Below are 16,288 nucleotides of genomic sequence, written 5' to 3' on the forward strand. Positions count from 1 at the left end.
GAGAAGTGGAGCCTGAAGTTAATTGCTGCAACCTCATGATAAAACTTTAAAAGAGAGGAGTCATCTTATGGATGAGTGAAGAAAGTGGTTTCCTAAAGATGCTGTGAAGATTGTTGAAAGGACAAAAAAGGATTCAGAATATTACATAAACTTAGTTGATAAAGAAGCAGCAGGCTTTGAGAGGATTGGCTCCAATTTTGAAAGAAGTTCCACTGTGGGCAAAATGCTATCGCATGTACAGAAAAATCATGGGAGGAAAAGTTGATGATGTGGCAAACTTTATTGTTTTAAGAAATTGCCACAGCCACCCCAACTTTCAGCAACCGCCACACTGACTAGGTAGCAGCCATCAACATCAAGGCATGACTCTTCAGCAGCAAAAAATATTACACTCACTGAAAGCTCAGATGATGGCTAGCATTTTTCAGCAATAACATGGTTTTAATTAAGGTATGAACATTGTTAAGACATTCTAATGCATACTTAATAGACCACAGTTTAGTGTAAATATAATTTTTATATGTACTAGGAAACCAAATAATTCTTTGACTTGCTTTGTTGTGATCTTGGCTTTATTGTAGTGGCTGGAAACAAAACTGTAAGATCTCTGAGGTATGCCTGTATCACCAGAAAAGTAAGGAATATGTGTGGGAATAGATCCTAAGGGTACTAAGCCGGAGTGAACAGAATAAAATATTGAATGAACCTAAATTTACTGATAGGGACTCAATATGAAATTCTGGTTTGTTGTGTTAAATATAGTGGCCAGGAGTAGCTCTAATAATTTATTTAGTTGCTTGCTAGAAACCTGGCTCCAAAGATGAATATCAGAAGGTTGGGCTGGAATGACACAAGGGTAGATTCCAAAGACACTGAAGGGCTAGAACTCCCTGGCTATACCCTAAAGGAGGGATCCAGAGGCTTAGGGAGATGGGAATGCCAGAGTCTCAGTCTACCTGATCACCTACTCTCTTGCTGTGCCCAGGGAAGATCCAGAGGGAGCCCCAGCATCCCTGAAGAGCTCTTAGTGGCTGTTTTCTGTAAGCTAAGAATGACAATGGGAAGTACTGCCTTTGAACTAAACTACCTGAATCAATGAGAATGATGGGATTCCAAAGTATGGGGGCTAAATGGTAGCAATTCAGTTCACAACCAAAGAAAAGGTACATGTGGTTGCTATAATATGCAACAGAGCAACACAGTAATCAGGATAGTCTGACCCAAAGAGAATTCTGGCATTGGCTAGTTGATCATGACTTTGAAACAGATTACTTGATTTAAAAATGCAGAATACAAAGCCCTGATTCCAGTACACATAAGTGTCATAGTCCTTCAACCAGTTCCCAGAAATGAGCCAATTTATAGACCCAGAGTCCCTTGAATAAAGTAGAGGTTGGGGCCCTTTGAGGAAGGCCTCTATTACATAACTAAAAAATTATGTAGGAAATCTTCACACTAGTGTTCTCCAGAGCAACTTATCAGGTAACTGTGTATTTGGGAAAGGAAAATAACTTCTCAGAAAGTATTGGACATTAACTCAGAACTGACAGTTCCTGGATGATTAAAATGCCATGGTGATCTATCAGTCAGAACAGGGACTGGACTTATGCAAGTCACGTGACCAGTGCAGTTTTGCTCAGTCCATCACACAGTGGGCTCAGGAGGTTCTCTAACCCACTCTGTGATTATTTCCCCAGTTCCAGATTGTATTATTAGAACAGATAAATTCAGCAACTAACCAAATCCACATATTGGTCCCCTGGCCTATAAGTAAGGACTATTATGGAAGAAAAGACCAAGTGGAAGCCAGTATAATTGCCCTTACCTACCAAAACAGTGAACAGCACGGTTTGTCCCATAGATAGGATTCTTGGGCCTAGGAATCGGGGTGGAAATGGGAGTGGCTCCTCTTGCTATTACCTCCTCGTGATCCACTAGTGAAATGTTTGCTTCCCATCCCTGAAACTTAGAACTTTGCTGGTTTAGAGGTCTCAGGAAGGAAGGAATGCTTCCACCAGGGGAAAAAGCAATGGCTCCATTTAAATGGGAGTGGACTGCCTCTTGACCACTTTGAGCTCCTCATACCAATGAATCAACAGGCAAAGAACCAGGTTACTGTACTGGCTGGGGTGAGTGATTCTGACTATTCAAGAGAAATAGGACTGCTGTGACACTACTGAAGTACGGAGGAGTAGGTCTGAAATGTAGGGGATCCCCTAGGGTACCTTCTGGTATTCCCATGTCCTGTGATTAAAGTTAGTGGAAAACTCAAAAGCCAAATACAAGCCAACTGCTAAGGCGAGTCCACACACCAGACATTTGTCACTAGATGAGGTGCCTGCTGAGAGCAAAGGAGTAAGGAATGGGAAACTGAAGAAGATAGTTATAAAATAACATCTAATGACCACATGACCAGAGAGAAACAGGATTATAATAACTATAAGCATTTCTTCATTATTTTGTTGTTGGTGGTGGTGGGTATGTATGTATATATCTATGTATTTGGGTCCCTTCTCCTATTCTCCCAACATCTAAAATAAAATGTTAATAAGAGCTGACTTCATATCTCAGGATTTAAGTTAGAGGATTATCAAAAAGAATGTGATTCAGCAAGAAGAGGAATAAGCAGCATCCAAATACGTATAACAAGAATGTGTGCCCTCTTTTGGGGAGAGGATTAATTTATATTTGGTTGTTCAAGGGACAGTTGTGCTTCCTTGGGCAGCCAGAGATTTGGAGGGCAGAAGTGAAACAGTGGGCTTATTTTCCAAACAAATAACTGCAACTCTGACTGCTGCCAGATATCCTTTTGGAAAGAGCAGAGTTTGCAGCTGCTCCAGACCCTGTGGGTTCTCCTTCAGCTTCTCTAAATCCTCAGCCGAGCAGTATGCAACCAGCTCTTTGGCAGGTCTCTTGCATCGTTCAAACTGGAGACTTTGAGGCAATGAGACTAATGCAGGTTCTGTTAAGAAACAGGATTCATCCTCACCGGCTGCACTTTGTTTTTGCACTCCCCACTGTGTATCTGCCTTCTCTTCCTGACTGCTGGCTCTGCTGACTTCAGGCCCAGTGCCAGACACACAGGCAAACATATGCCAGGGAAGAGCTTGACCACTTCACATAATCACATAAGGTTAAATCCCTCTAGTAAATCCCTTATATCACTCACAGTGCCTCTGCTTCTCTGATCAAGCCCTACCTGACAGAGAGCTTCTGATTCAAGATGGCAACACAGGAAGAGCCTGAACTCATCTCTTCCACAGATACAACCAATCTACACCTACTAATAGAGCAACTCCTCCTAAAGAACTGGGGATGGACTGAACAGCTTCAGCACACCAGAAGATACAAAGATCACATAAAGAACAACAAGACAGACAGACACACTCTAACAAAGGAGCCCCCCCGCCACCCCCGAATGCTGTGGAACTGCAGTGGGAGGGATAGCACTGAGGGGCTATGAGCAGATTCATCTGCCCTGGTACACAGAAAAAAAGCCACAGTTTGAGAGGGAAACTAGAATATAAAGGAACCAGCCTTAGGACCTTACCAAATGGCAGGACAGCAACTACAACTCTCTCCAGATCTGAGAGGCTGGCAAGTGCCATGGTTTGTTTCCAGTACATCCTGACAGCACAGACAGGAACAGGTTATGGATGCCATAGCTGGCCTGTTGCCTCAGTGAGCCCTGGGCCTCTAAACCACATCAAACTTGGACCCCCTAGGGCACAGAAAAAAAGCTACAGTTTAAAAGAGCAACTAGAATATAAAGTATCTAGCCCTAGAACTCCACCAAATGGTAAGGAAGCTGCTGGAAATTTCTCTGGATTGGAGGGTCTGGTGAGTGCCAGATTCTACATTCCCCTCTACCTTCATAGCATGGATGGGAGCACAGTCCAGGTACCCTAGCCTACTGCCTACTGAGGCCTACTGCCTCAGTGAGCACTGGTTCCCTAGCCCACATCATCCCAAGCCAACCTACCAAGACAGCCCCAATGCAGTGCACACTGTAACACCCCTGCTCAGTGCTCGCTACAGCAACAGCCATCTTGCCAAAGTCATCAGGCACAAAGCACCCTGGAATAATCCAGACCTGTATCATGTTGGCTCCAGATAACATGCTAGGACACCATAATGCACAGTACTCCAGGACCTCCTCACTCATGTTCTCTTCAACTCCAGCCACTCAGTGAGAGCACTACTTACAGAGAGCACCACAGGAATCTCTGCCTTTGAAATCTTTCAATTGTCATTCTGGTTGAATGGGTAACTAAGTATTATTTAAGAGTGACCTATGATTCTATTTGACCAAATGTTTTAAATCTTCTGATATTTTCAACAAACTTCCCCAAATCAACTTTTGAATGAAGTAAAAAGAGAAATGTTAATTTATGTAGACTTATTTGATATATTAATTTGCATGGGAAACACTGTCAAAAAATGTTTTATCTTAGATCATAATTTATATGGGGTATATTAATAACTAATTCAAAGATTATATGAAATTCCTAAAAATTTGACACGTCCTGGTATAATGTTATCTAGCCATAATTCCAGCTATTATCTTAAAATACTACAGATCACAAAAATAACCAATTTTATTTGTCAATTCCATTTGTGTGTGCGTGTGCGTGTTTGTGTGAACTCTCACGAGATCTTTAACCATGGCTATTTTTAAATCTTTTTTCACTCATTGGCAGTTATTGTTTTACTCCGTTATTGTCATAAAAGTGTTCCTACAAAAGTGCTTCACCTGTAAGGAAAGTCACGGAGAAGACTCTGACAACTACAGGTTCCTGATAACTTTAAGATCATAACACTGAACAGGTAAGGATTTCTAAAAGTCTAATGGAAAACTGATTCATAATGTTGCTAACCCAAGTTGAAGCAAAACAAGAATTACAGGAGACTGAACTAAAGATGATTATAATTTTATGACTTCATTTAAAACATTGCTAGTTCTTTAATGTTTTGTTTTCCAGATTTAAAGGGCCCTATTTTTTCCTCTGTTTTAAGCTATCTATAGCTTACAGCACTTCAGTAAAATATACTTTTGTAAACAAAGGTTAAAACAAGTATCTTTTTCTCCTTCCTTGATCCCTCCAGAATTCAGTAATTCTTTTTGAATATCCTTACTTTTCATGACAATATATGTATTTACATAAGCTCAATCAGTTCTCCTTTTAATAGGACACAAGTTCCAGCACAGCAGATTTAAAAGCGCCTATTTGGTCAATCACTATTCTTGCTGCACTTATGTAAATAATCAGGCCAAATTTTTGAAACTAGACTTAATTTACAAACAAATTAGTCTTACTGCGGTCATCTTTGATAAAAACAGGGACAATTTCAAAGAGAAAAATGAAGTTTCAGTAATACACCTTTGTGGATATCAGATTCTACTGCTGTTAACTGTCCTTGAGGTTTTGTTTTCTACCCACAAACTGGACTGGATCCTGAATTCTAAATTCCTCCAGTATTTGGCTAGAACTCTCTGAACTAACATCTCCAATTTTCTCCCACTCTTCTGAGTTGGAATCACTATGAAAATAAAACTGCGCTTTGCCCAAAGCCACGCAAGCTAAGGCTGGACAACTTGACATAAACTTAAGAGAAACCACCAAAACAACGCATGTGAGGGCAATCTTTGTGTCTGTTGCTCTGTGGCCATGCAGCAAGATCACGAGACATTCAAACTGCAAACCAGGAAAATCTCTCAGATTGCCATTCTTGGCCTCTCCATCTGAAGATGTTTTAACCCCAACACTTAGAAATTATCTCAACTAGCTGATCTCCAAACTCAGTGAACTTATAATTTACGTGAACTATTAACCTTTTTGTTCCATAGAAATGCCTCTCATTAAATTACCTCACTGCTCACACCATACAGACGCCTAATTTGGGTGGAAGTTCACCTGTCACACAACCTCCTAAAATAAATCAATCTCACCTTCAACCAGTCCTAAGTCAGCATGAGGAGGTGATTGTTAAAACATCTTGTTATGCTAATGTAAATAACTTTTTAAAAACTAAAATCCATTTGATTTATTTAGTGCGTTAAATCTTGGCACCTGGGAATCTGCTCTGGGAAGTTTTCAGTCCTTGGCTATTGTTCTCCTTCAGTCATCTTATTTAACTAATACGTCATCTAACCCTAAGGGTTTTAAAGGCCTGTCAGCTGCCACTCATATGCCAAATGGTATCCAACAGGATCAGACAACTGGATGAAATCAACAATAACCACATAAATGATGAAGATGGTGACTACATGGCACTCACCTGATGATTCGACTAATGGCAACAGCAAATATGTGATCCTTCAGCCTGACTACATCAATGATGGAAACTGAAAAATAATACTGTACTGGTTGGTCATTCTCTCACCCTGCTGAGATAATGTTCAAAAGGGGAGAATTGTTAAAAAAAAAAAAAAAAAAAAAAAAACAGAGAGACCAGCCTTAAAAATTCCCCGAGCAGAGAAAACCACTTTAGTCATACAAAGCTTACTTTAGCTTATTTTGTAAGACTAACTTCACCTGGATAATTATACCTCTGGAAACCATAAGCAAAAACAGTTTCCCAAAGTTGATATGAGGTAACCACTAACCAATTCCCTATCGCTTAAGAAAATGTTAATATTCTAATCACTGTGAAGAAGAAACAGTCACTGACTTCTTACTCTCTAAGCTGCTTTGTAACAACATACCCCTGATCCTCATTCCCTGTTTTGGCTTGAGTGCACCTGGTTCCCCAGCTGTTCTTTGGTGGGTGCACAACAGACTTTTACTAATTACTACTTCCGTGATTCTTTGGTTTTCCTTCTGCTATTTCTGAACTTTTGACAGCATCCACAGCAAATATTTCACGAAGTCACAGCCAGTCATGCACACTGGATGGAGTAAATGCCACTGAGGTACCACAGGCTAAATCAGATACACGTCCCCCTCTCCCCACCACCTGCGTTTAGAAAACAATAGCAATGTAATAATACCCTCCACTATGTTTATGCGTCCCCCGATGGTGACTGCCCATATACAGACGTTGGTAACCAAGCTTCCTGCATAGAAAAAGGCTGGAGATAAAAAGAGAGGGGTAGGCAGTCCGACGTGCCCCTAAAGGACCAAGTTCCATCAGAGATGGGCGAGGATTAACGCCCGTTTCTCTCCTGCCAATATATGGGTGAACGGAAGTGATACGCGATAGACCGGCCGCACCCTCAGGAAGGAAAAGAAAAATTAGCCCTTTCAAAGCAGATTTACCACAGAACCTCTCCCCAAGGGGTTAAAGAACCCCTTCACCCCCACTCCAGCCCAGCCGCCTCTCTCTCTGACCTCAGAGCGCCGACCCCCGGGACAACTACTTACAGTTTTCAGCCGCTCTCCACGGAAAACTTCCCGCCACCAGCGTTTGCCTTTTTCTCCAGCAGCGGGCGGGATAGGTCTCCTCAACCAATCGCAAGTAACACCCTTCTCTAATTTGTGGAGGGGTGTGGCCACGACGTGAGTCACCGAACAAGACTACGTGTGATTGGTCAATATTGGGGGCGGGCTTAGCCAATGGGAAGCGGTTTTGAAGCTGGGGTAGGAGCATGTTTCGGCGAAGACCCGGGGGTTCTCCCCTCGGCTGTTTCCCGGCTTCTCTTCTCCGGAATGTGCTTCACGCCCTGGGCGCCCCGAGGTGCTGTACCCGCTGCCCTCACTACTGCCGCCATGATCTCCTTAATAGACACCCAGAGAAAGCGCTCGCCCCGGGATCCCCGCCTGGATCCTCGCACACCCGTTGCTCGAGCTCGTCTCGCCCGCCCCACTGACCCGGTCATCAATGAACGAAGCTCCGCGTTGGGGGCGGCGGCCTGCCAGACTGAGCTAGGGATGCGGGACGCGTAGGGCTGCCTTGAGGGGGCGGGAGCTGGATTTGCAGTGGCAGACCTGGCCTGGGAGGAGGAGGTCGGTGGGATCTGGGGAGGAGGAAGCCTTCTGAGCGTCTGTCTTGAACCAGCGTCGCGGGGCTCTCCCTCCCAGTTAGATGGGCGCGTTGTTCCTGCAGGTGGCCACAAGAGAAAGTTTGATGCGCGGTGCCCGTGGTTCACTCTTGGGAACGTTTGTGCACATGACAAACTGAGCGTCCTCTGCAAGTTACTGGCCGTTTCTTTGGGAGACGGGATTTTAAACTCCCCTATTAGAGGTTTTGGATTTTTCATAAATATGCGTATACTTAAATATTTGTATTATTTTCCTTTTTGCCACCCTTGGAAACAGCTTTCCAAAAATTCCTTGAAACTTCACTTTTCTACCACCTGTTTCCGCCGTAGTAAAATGCCACTTTATGTTCAGTTAAATGATTTCTTTCCTTAAAGTTGTATATTGTGCTTTGGCTTGTTTTATTATTTTGGCATCTTTCTGCCTACCACAGAGTTCTCCGGGCCTATCTTATGTCTAAGGTTAGCATTGCTATTTGTTTCCATTTCTTTCATTATAACACTTCTACTTTTCTACCGTTTTGTCAGTCTTAAGAATTTTTGTATTTACATGTCTGCCGAACCATGTGGGTCCTATCCTTTTCAATGGTCACGATTGTCTTTTTGTCTTCGCTTTATCTGCCACGCTTTGAGTTTCTTATTCTGCTTAACTAACTTTGATTTTCAAGATTTTAAAAATTAAAGTCTATTGAAAATAACTTCATTTAGAGTGTTGTATTTTTAAAGTGTAGTCTTAAGGTTGGATTCAAGTTGAGTCTGTTTGGGATTCTCTCCCTCATCCCCTGCCCTTCCCCTGCTCATGAGCGTGCGATCTCTCTCTCTCTCCCAGATAAATATATTTAAAAAAAGTAGAAGCAAAAAACAATACAAAACAATGGAAGCTTGTTTGGAGGCTTGGCAGGGAAGTCTGCTTCTGTGTAACCAAAGAAAGCATTTTTAACCAAAGAAAAGCACGTCACAATTTTTTTTTTTTTTTAAGTATACAGCTGCAAGAGGGATGGACATGAAGGCAGAGGGAGGTAGGGAGACCCATCCAGTCAACTCTGAATGTTGATGTGGTAAGAGATGCCATAATGACGCTTGGCCTTTGCATCCGATGCAGGGCAGCAGAAATGAAGGCCAGGGAGGAAGGCCAGAATGACCTCTAAACTAAATGAGTTGGTCAGGTTGTGCTTACTGTTAGGAAGTCCTTTACTAAGTTTAACCTCAGCACCTCCAGCTTTAAATGATCTCTTTTCCTGTTATTTGAAAAAGGAGAAAAGAAAGACCCTTCTCCTTCCCTTATGTACCCCAGAAACTGGTTATAAAAGCCCCAAGCCACATTATCATATCTCTGAGGCCCTTCTAGACTCAGCACTCTGGGTATTCTTTGCCAGGTGAGGAACTTTGAAGACAAGAAGCCCACAAGAGTTTATTTACATCTCTCCTTCAAAACATCCACTAAATATCCTTGGAGAACTCACCCCATAAAAGACAATAGGAGCAAACACGAGGACGGCTCACTCCTGTTATGTGTGCTCAAACAGAGAGGCCAAATGCCAGTCTCTTGCTTTAGGTTCACTAAACCTGTCTGCAGCAGGTTGGGAACTTTCTAAAGGTCTGGTCTAAAATGGCTCTACGAGACTTAAGCCAGGACCTCTCTGTGTAGAGACAACTACAGGGTTACTGCAGACAGCGGAGAGATCTGTATCCCCAAACAGTAAAATGGAAAAATCTTCTACCCCTAGCTTCCTCCAAACTGTCAAACCCCCTAAATGGGATGAGACCTAGCCAAGACCATAACGCAGGATAAATCTCTGTAAGATTCCACTTCTACCCGGGATTGTAAATTCCTATATTCTGTGACCACTGAGAATGGAGAACAACAGCACAGACAATCCAAAACTGTTGATAAGTTTTCAAAAATCCATTTGGGTCTAAAATATATTATGTGTAATTTTTATAGAAGATTTATCTTTGTTATTCAGTTTCCTGCCAAACTCTCAGTCACTAGGCACAGAGAAACCCAGATCTACCATGCATCCACCAGGGGGCCAGGCAGCCATCAGTCTTCCCCTGCAGCAAACACAGGGGCTCAGAGAAATGAGGTATTATTACTAACCCCTGTACGCTCTGAGAGCACTGGAGAGTCTACTCTTACCTGTTAATGGTGGAATCAATTCGGTCCTTCAGTTGGTTTCAGTTTGACTAATTGATTGGAAGTGGGGAGGCAATCAGACCAGACATAGTGGAAAACTTCCTAATAGGAGTGTAGGCCTATTAACCTCTAGAATATCTTACACTGGTTGCTATAAAACACATAGAATCTGTTTTCTTTTTTAAGCTAAGTTATAGGAGCGTCTATGCTGAGGCAGCAAGCCTGGCAAGATGACTTTCCTGCATGTTCAGTGTCTTGAGTCTTCTCTCTTGGGGAAACCAGGTCCAGTATCCAGAAGGTGAGGACTGCCGTGCTATTTTAAAAAGTCCTCCCTATATCAATGCCACTTACTGTACTAGGAGCCGGTATTAAGTAAACCACTAGTGAAGTGCATCAAGGGCTTATTGAATATTGATTCCCATTTACATGATGGCAAAACAGCCTAAGAAATCTCTGGATACTTGAGCCCCTTGATAAAGAGGGTGTTCGTTTTGTTTTATGAAGCCAGGATCCAGGCCAATCACATCTTATAGCTCCACTTTTATTTAATAAAAACAAGAGATGATATGAGTGAGGAGGGGGAGTGTGTGGTGTCATGTTGATTTTCAAGAGGATTTGATCTGTTGGCAAAGCAAGAGGAACAGGAGTTAGGACTTCAGAAAGGATTTTGGCATCAGACCATGGGCCAAGGAAGGGAATAGAAAAATTCCTCAAATGGGCAGCCCCCAAAGCAGGTTTAGTTCTTTCTTCTAAGAATAACCCTACCTGGGTGAAATAGGGAAGCGATTTTGCTGGCCAGCAACTGCCACACCAGCAAACAATGGAAGAGACTACTTTTGGCAGCAAGAGCAGAGTCATAGAGTCTCTCTTTAGGGACGCAGGGATCCAAAGGTTGCCATATCCCTTGCCCATACGCCAGATTTCTCCTCACCCAGTCCTTAATCTATATGGGAATTTTTCTGAATTTTCCAGAAAAAAAGACATTACACTAGCTGCCTCACCCCACCCCCAGTCTCTAGCATAGAAAAATTCCTTAATGTTAAATCTTTGTTCAATTCACCAATTTCTTCAAAATGTTCCCCCTGGAAAATAAGCTCCAATATTTTTGTGGAAAGGAACTGACAGCTCCATCCCAGAACAGCATGGGGGAGTGGGGGCCATGGAGAACAGGGGTGAGGCTTAGAAGGTGAACCCTCTCTTGGATCTTCAGCTGCACCCCACTCAGCCTCTACTCTTCAGGTTAGACACATGACAATACTACTCAGTAGGGAGGGCCACAGAAGCCATTTCCGTGTAGCCTAACTAGATGGGGTGCAGAGGTAGAGGGATGCCAAGATGGGAGAAGTGACAACAAGGGAGGGTGAAAAGAGGAGCTAGGAAAGACCAGAAATTAGTCAGCCTGCCAAGCCACTGACCCTGTTTTAATATCCCAGATGATGGAGACAAGAGTAGAAATCCCGGGCTCCAGAAAAAAAAACAATCTTTGAAAGAAAATTGCCTGTCACAGTCAGAGATACATGAAAGTGCTATTATCATCACGGCAGTGACTATAAAACTCCCCCTGGTTATTGCACTGACTGGCTGACACCATGATGCTTTTGCACTCCAAACAGTTGTGTTCAAAATGAAAAATGCCTATGGACTTGGGTAACTATGATGGTGCAGGCCGAGATATGTGAACAAGCACAGGGCAGGGCTGTTCCGGCTTCAGGGTAGAGCCAGATCTGTGATGATCACAGTGCAGGGAGGTGCAGGAGGGGGACAGGGACTTAGAACTTGAGTCCCCCGGTGGCAAAGGGCAAGAAGAAAGCAGGATCTTGGCTTGGGATCTTATTGCCAGCTTCTACAAATGAAACATCTACCTCTGTCCTCTGACAGTTCATGTTTGGCTTTCACTCATGTCTTTGCCTTTCCATCTGACTTTATCTCTCTTCATTCTCTTACCTTTCATTACTCCTCTCCATGTGCATATCTTTCACGTTCTCTCTGCCTCTACTTCATTTTCATTATCTGTTCCTTAAACCGTAACTGTGTGTCCATGGGCCGGAGAGCACAGAGAGAGACATTCTCTTATTTAACCCTTAAAACTCGTCTAAGAAATAGGTCTTAGTATCCCCATTTTACAGATGGGAAAACAAGATTGAAGAGTCTAAGTAATACAATACTAAGTGGTAGAGCAAGGATTCAAACTTAGGCCTGCTGGCTTCAAATATCTAACCCTTAATTAATAAGCAGGGAAAAAAAAAACACAGAGAAAATAGTAAGAGGGCAGATAGATGGGAAAGATTCTGCAGTTTTAAAACTACAGTCCCCTCCATGCCTGGCTCCCAGTATTTCACACCCTTCCTATCACAGAGATTCCATTAGCACCCCTGTCTGTCTCCTGCTGGAACTGAGTCTTGGTCCAACCGCTCCAGCCATCCAATTGCATAAGGGGTGGTATCTTCTGGCTCCCATGAGTGCCTGGTGTGTGCCATGGATCATGAGATAGGATCTGTTATCTCAGCATTGTTACAAATGGGATAATTGGCCATAAAAATTATGCAGCCTGTTGGAAAAGAAATAACAACATACACACTTAGATTTCTGAGATAGCTTCTCCTGGCTAGAATTTCATGACTTCTCCATATCCCAGTCATCAGCAATATCCCCCAACTTTGTATTCAAAACATTGAGAGCTCCAGAAAGAAGCCCAAGACAGAATAGAGACACAAAGCTCCAGCCTCGGAAGTCCTACTCAACTGAACCAACACAACCTGATGTAGAAGTTAAGGAGTTAAAAAAAAAAAAAAAAAAAAAACCTGATAACCTCTCCAATAATGGAACTGTGTGCAAATAAGTCCATATCTTAGATAACTTTTGAAGTAGAAAGGTAGGATTCCTTAAAGGAAACCTTCAGCCTGATGGAGAAAATGGACAAGTTTAGGACACTGAAATACTGCACTGAATGCTGGAGGAGTGGTTCTCAAGTCCCAGGTCTGATTCAAAGTACAAGAGAGATATCCTGATGAGAGACGAAATGTCCAACCCCATGCTGCCTCACAGAGAAGAGAGAGGTGAAGGGTATTATTATTCACTCTGAATGACTGAAATTCCTGGAAACTATATTCTGAAAGGCCTGGGCTACACTCCCTCCTGGTCCTGACCACTAGGCCCCAAAGACTCACCCTACCACTCCCTGTTATGCAGTGATACTCAAGGACTAGATCAGAGCATGTGGTAAAGTTCAAAGGGCACTGCTTCTGAGGGTAAATATTTTTGGAAAGATGAAGAGATACACATGAGTTCTTTGCTAAGGCTGTAATCTGAAGGCCTTTCCTCTAGAAGTCACCTCTAAGAGAAGACCAAGAAATCCATGGCTCCACCAGTAGAGCAAAATCCAGAGACCCATAAAAATGTGGGAAAAACTCAGAGGAATCTTTTCCATGACTCTGGGGGGAAACCTCTCATTACATTATTTTCCCACTCAACATATCACCTCTTCTTCCCAGTTCACCCCCAGGTACTTTGCCCTCCAGTTCCTTTATAGTCCCTCATACCCTAAAAAGCACACACACCTACAATATAAATTATAAATTATACAATGTAAATATACATTATGAATTACTTATCAGCCCTCCTCCAGCAGTGCTTATCTCACTTAATGTACATGTCAGTAATCTGGGGATCCTGTTAAAAATGCAGACTCTGACTCAGTAGGTCTGGGATGGAGTCTGAGATTCTGCATTTTTAACAAGTTCTGGAGTGAGGCTAATGCCCTAGAACCCAGACCACGCTCTGAGTGTTGAAGACCTAAAACAGAGTACATGAACCCAGAATGAATTTCACCTCCTGCCCTGAGGTGGCCTCCAGTCTGAGAGGGAACCAAGACACAGGGTAAGAGCAACCAGGCAGAATACTCCAGAGATTGGAAAGGGGAGCCATATAATAGAGCCTGGACATCTTAGGACATCAGGGAGGTTGTCTTAAAACAGGAGATTTATGAACAGAATATGAAGGTTAAGGGCCAACTGGACTGCAGGGAAGACTCAAGACCAACATGTGCAAAGGATCAGGTGGGAAAGAAGGGCATGAGCCCCGATTCACCTCTGAGAGCAGGATTCTGGGCCAAAAAATGATAGGGGCTCATTGGAGTGAGTCTGTAGGCACCAGTGAAGGGTCTTGAAATTCAGTCTGAGTTGCTGAGATTTCACAGAAGAAATAGAGGCTCTGTGGTCAGAATGGTGCTTTAAGAAACTAAGTAATATCACAGTAAAGGTGTGCCAGGGGCTGGGGCAACAGGGGAATGGGGAATTACTGTTTAATAGGGACAGAGTCTCAGTTTAGGAAAATGAAAAAGTTCTGGAGATGGAGGGTGGTGACAGTTGCACAGCAGTGTGAATGTACTTAGTGCCACTGAACTGCACACCTGAAAATGGTTAAAATACTCAATTTTATGTTATGTATATTATACCACAATAAAAAATCATAGTGGAGGTGGAGGCCATAAGAAGTTGGTGCTACTATCTAAATATGACTAAGATCCAAGCCCACTGTAGGCTGAGGAGATGCTGAAAAATGGGCCTCCTGAAGTCAAATTAAAATTTGGAACCACCTCTCAGCCCCACCCCGCCCCTCTCATTTCACTATTACCATAGGACAGTTCACTTATGTTCTTAAGGATTTGAAAGAAAAACAACCACGTTACAGATGGGTTTCTGTTGTGCCTTTGAGCTCAATCACTCAGCTTGAGTCACTAGGAGCTGCTCTGTGGGTGCCATGCGTGGATCCCCTTGCTCTGTAGCCAGCAGATGAAAGAATCAGGCTAACAGTGAGAAAAGGTGAGCTCTGAAAATGCCCAGGCTCAGAGTTCTGGGGGGTACACAGCTGTTTTCTAATTCCCCAAGGAAATGAGGGGAAAAAGGGATGAGTTGGACTGGTAGAGAAGGAAAAGAACCTACCAACAATTAAAATTGGAAATATTCCCAGGAAGAAAATAGTGGTGATTACTGGAAGAGGCCAGAGAAGCAAAGAAACTGCTCTGCCTAAAGTCAGAGGCACGGAAGACACAGACCAAACCAGGATGGTGGGTGGGGAAGTGGGAAGTGCAGCTTTGGCTAGAGAAGGGGCTACACAACAGAACACCAGTGCAATGTGCAAATGTTTCTACCAGGCACAGGCTGTGAAGTAGGCTTGCCTATAAATAAACGATGAGCCTCAGGCTAGATAATTGGAAGAAATTCCTGACAGGATTATGGGGTATGTGCTGGGGGTGGGAGGATGCTGAGAAGGGAGATTGGAAAACCAAAAACCTTTCTTTGGGTCAGTCTGAATGCAGATAGAGGAGAAAGGAAAAGTTGCAGAAGTCAGGCAGTTGCCTGAAACCCATTTCACTGATCCATCCAATAGGGAAGCACCAGAGTGATACCCCATTGCAACCTACCCATAAGGGTAAGCCCAGTCAGCAAGCGCTTCAAGGAGCTGAGAAGAGGCTGGCTTCCCATCCTGGGATCCAGAGAAGGTCTCTGCCCCTGATCAGCTTCTGCCCCTGCTCTCTGCCTCCACCCTCTGTAGGTAATGGTGAATCCAGCCAGCTGCTTTTAAATCAGTAATAGGAGCAGAGCTTGATGGTATTTCCTGACTCAGTGCAGCCTAAACAGACTCTTAATTTCTTTTTGGAAATCTATCATCTAGGATCAAGTGTCATAGCACTTATGTATTCCTCGGGCTCCTCCCCAGCCATCATAGCAATCCCCTGGTCTCCAACGGTAATGCAAGGAATTGCGTTGTGACTGGGGAAGATTTCTCCTATTATTTATGTCCTCATACTTAGGTGGTTAAGGGCTCCTTTCTGAAGTCTGCCCACAATGCCTATTACTACATTGAAGAGCATTTGTTTTCTTCAAGGAAATTTTTAACGAGACATAGATCTACACAAAGATAAACTCAAAATGGATGAAAGACCTAAATGTGAGAAAGGAATCCATCAAAATCTTAAAGGAAAACACAGGCAGCAACCTCTTCGACCTTGGCCACAGCAATTTCTTGCAAGACACATCTCTAAAGGCCACAAGAAACAGAAGCAAAAATGAACTTTTGGGACTTCATCAAGATTAAAAGCTTCTGCATAGCAAAGGAAAGAGTCAAAGCTAAAAGGCAACCTATGGAATAGGAGAAGATACTTACAAATGACA

General features: G+C 43.1%; 1 protein-coding gene across 41 annotated transcripts in view; it reads right to left on the minus strand.

Moving 5' to 3' along the window:
• Positions 1–16,288, minus strand: part of LOC114200901 (ATP-dependent DNA helicase Q1-like) — a 136,908-nt gene that overhangs the window by 40,429 nt on the left and 80,191 nt on the right. For 3 of the 41 annotated variants that reach the window (XM_088025947.1, XM_088025939.1, XM_088025943.1), the window contains exons 1-2: positions 7,365–7,476; positions 6,280–6,388 (exon numbers count right to left, since the gene is read on the minus strand). The exons of 31 other annotated variants lie outside the window; for them this stretch is intronic. The gene's annotated coding sequence lies outside the window, so the exon portion shown is untranslated. Of the gene's footprint in view, positions 1–3,550; positions 3,722–6,279; positions 6,389–7,364; positions 7,477–16,288 lie in introns of those variants that run through there. 7 more of the 41 variants (XM_088025965.1, XM_088025960.1, XM_088025962.1 and 4 more) reach the window with 4 other exon arrangements.

Source organism: Eumetopias jubatus, unplaced genomic scaffold, assembly GCF_037043125.1.
Source record: "Eumetopias jubatus isolate StellerSeaLion01/CBP00866 unplaced genomic scaffold, mEumJub1_p1.0 scaffold_8, whole genome shotgun sequence".
NCBI lineage: Eukaryota > Metazoa > Chordata > Mammalia > Carnivora > Otariidae > Eumetopias > Eumetopias jubatus.